This window comes from Pygoscelis adeliae, unplaced genomic scaffold, assembly GCF_000699105.1.
Source record: "Pygoscelis adeliae isolate BGI_AS28 unplaced genomic scaffold, ASM69910v1 Scaffold166, whole genome shotgun sequence".
In the NCBI taxonomy this organism is placed as follows: Eukaryota; Metazoa; Chordata; class Aves; order Sphenisciformes; family Spheniscidae; genus Pygoscelis; species Pygoscelis adeliae.
Window position 1 is genome coordinate 354,328 of NW_008825156.1, and position 3,675 is coordinate 358,002.

Here is a 3,675-nt window from a genome sequence, read left to right on the forward strand (position 1 = left end):
GAAGTTTCACAGCTGTGCATTTAAGTTATCAACCTATCAGCAGTTGCATAGAAGATCATTAGTCTATCTTGTCAAACTTCTGTACAATACAACAGCAAACAGAGTGTTCTGCTTGAGGCAACAGGTTATTTTGTTCCTTTCTCCCAAAAAGTTGTGTGTCATCTGGGATGTGACTCAGATATTTCAGCTGTTAGGCAACCTGTGTTGATATATATATGAACTCTCACATTAAAAGTACTTTCTGTGGTTAGTACACAAGGATCCCAAAGGAAAGGATCTACAGGGAAAGTGCAGATTTGTTGTCTATTGTCATTTGCTATTTCAACCAAATTTTTTCCTCTTATTTTCAGTAATTGATCTGGAACTACTTGTACCATTACTTCTCTGAAGTCTATCCAGCCTTCTCTCTCTCAAATGAAGGTCATAGGTAATATAAGGTTTGCAGGTAGAGATAACATTTTATTGGCTCAGCTGGCATAATTAGAAAAATTAGGCAAGCTTTTTGGCACAGAAGCCCCCCAGTCAGCTTCAAAACAGCTTCAAAAAAAGATGACTAAATATTTTGCCATCAGAGAGTTATTTCTTAGATAAGTCTGCCTAAGGAAGTGGTGAAATCCAGCCAAATCCTACTCTCCTAGCCCATTCAGCTGAAGCCAGGAGGACTGGATTTGCACAGTCAGGACAGAATTCGGCCCACAGTCAGCTTCAGGAAAATATTTGCGTCATTGACACTTGAAGAAATATCCTGCATTATTTTAGCGATATGTTTAAAGGCTTGTTTTCTCCATGTACTTCTATTCCACTATAGACGCTCTAAGCAATTAGTACTACTACTGTAATATATATGTTGCTAGATGTAAAAGAGGCTTGTAGGACTCACTCCCAATAGCTGTACTGGTGCAATGTTGGGTTTTTACTTCAAGTAGAGCATGCTGTAGTGTTACATTTACATGTCTCTACACTGCATATAAGACAAATATACAACAACCATGTAGACAAATTCTAAACAAGCAGTCAGTATTTTACCTGTAAACACATCCCAGCAAGTCTCCTTAAGGGATCGTTCCCAGAAAGGATTGGTCCCTCTGGTATTAACATTGGTGTGTCTGGGGCAGTGGTGGTTGCTTGTTTTACTGAATCTGGTTTCATGGTAGGTTGTTTCAGGGTCCTCCACTTCTATCCACGCGTGGGACACCATTAGTTGCTGGTAGCTGACAAAGTCCTCCTTCTAACTGGAAAAACTGCTTTGCCCTTGAGTTCTGCAAAGGTTGAGAGTAGTTGTCATTTTATCCCTGATACTAAATCTCCTATTCATTTTGACAAAGGCTTAGGTATTTAACAGGCGTCACACAAACTGAATCCATACAGAGCAAACAGACCAACAGAGACTGCCATTGTGGATGAGTTATATTACCTTCAGCCTTGTGCCTAAAAATGTTCTTGAGGTGTGGTCTTGGCTCTACCCCAACACAATGCACATGCTGACAGATCAGAGCCTTGTAAAATAATTGCTGGAAGATAAAGTAAATCCTCATTAAAAATGTACTCTCTGATGAAAAGATCAATATAAGTAATCAAGACACTGTTTGGAAGCCATGTGAAGGCTACAGGAACACAGAACAAGGACTGGGAGTTTTGGTTGAAATATTTATGTAAAAATCATGCAACAGCATGACTAACATTCCTTTATAGGAGGGAATGAGTAGCAAGGAAAGGGTGATCCTACTCTGTCTACTCTCTCTCCCTCTGTTTTTTCTCCCCCCCCCCCCCCCCCCCCCATTTTTTTTTCCCCCCCCCCCCCCCTTGTCTGTTGTTTTTTTCTAGTTTTCTGATTGCATTTCATTAAGAACATTTCCATTTTGGGGCTGTGGGGTACTGCTTCTGAGCTGCCAACTCAGCAACATTCTTGAGAATTGTGAAACGCTAAACTCATGAATAGCTGTGTTGGAACAACTGGGATTACTCATGTCTGTAAAGTCAGATTCCACTTTATTAATACCCAATTCCATTCCACATACTTATTTAGAAAGGTAGTTTAAGAACATTTGCATTTCAGAATAAACTAAATGCTTGCTTTGGCATTAGTGTTACCCTAACGTATAAGAACCCCACTCACATGGACCAGGATTTTCCTGTGCTAGGCACTATAATATACTATGGTCTAAATCAATTCTTTGAAATATGCACATACATGCTTTGCCAAACTAGATTAGAGTTTCATTTTGTTTACATCTCTCTGCATTGTCCTATTATTATTTATCTAGATATTTATTAAGCCATGGTGGTGCTTGTAGTAGAATGGCATAGAATTACTCTCTGCTGTGCTGTACAAACATGAAACATGAGAATTCTTAGAGATAAAAGGTAATATAAAGACACGGAAGAGAGGAGAGAAACAGTAATATGCATCTAAGGTTACCTATGCTATTTATGAAGCTTTAAGGAAACAGTCAACTGCTTGAAACTGGGATTTTGCTAGTTATTTCTGTAGTAGTGTGGCCCCTGCTCTGCTAGTATTAGGACAGTAGTCACAGTGTCCATGGAGTGAACAGTAGTCATCAAACAGAGGGGAGGGATCAAAGCTGACTAGGGACATAAACTCTTCTTAAACTCCAGCAAGCAATGTTATTTAAAGAAGACTCTGAGATACAAGGATGTCCGCGCACCACCTCCAAGACAAATAAAATTCAGAAGCATGACGTCCTTTCCATGGCTTGCCCAGAACAGTACAGAAACAAATTCTTTATACCAAGTTGTTTAACTCTTTCAATTACAAAGGCCAGCCAGTATCTTTAGTTGTGTTTAATTTAGTTTACCTCCAGGATCTGGAGGTACAAATAGTTATATTATCCTATTCATTTTTTCACTTGCTACTTCACACACATTCTCAGCTTCCTCACTCACCCATACATACCCACCTCCCTCTGACACCTCTCTGCATTCTGTCTCCTCACTCATTCTTTCTAGTTATTCTCCCTTTATGATCCCCAAGTCCCACTTTCTTCCTCTCTCCTCTCTCCCAGTCAGTGCTCCACTTCCCATCTCCCTTTGGCTTCTGTAAGAGGAAGCTGTCACACTCATAAGTCCAGTAGCAGCAACAGCAAAGGGCAAAAACAAAAGGGCAGTGAAGAGGAAGCTCATTGGCTGGCAACAGCTGAGCTGCAACAGAAAGTCATGAAGAGAATGAAATTGGTCAGTCTTCAAGGTCTTTCAACTTCTATTTTAAGTTTGATTCTTCTCCATACTGACTGCAACCATGATCCATATGCCCTTTTAACTTAATAACAACAACAAAAACAACAACAACAACAAAGCCATAGAGATAGTGAACCCAAAGGCGTCACATCAGGATCCCCTGAGCCACATATTTGTGGAGTATAGGAGGGTATTCTTCAGAATTACTACTTTGTGCTTGCTCAGCTTTCTTTGACATGCTATGTTGGCCACTGCCATAGATAGGGTATTGGGTTGAATGGACATTTCCTCTCATCTGCTGTGCTCATTCTTATACTAAATGAACAGTGTGGAAGCAGTTCTCATCTGGGTAAAACCAACACCAGCTTACCCACTATTCTTGTTTTACGTTAGTGTTGGAGGGAAAAAAAACTCCCAACACATTAGCAAAGCAAACACGTATTTATCAGAAAGGTTTGATTCTATTTCCCAGTATCTAGT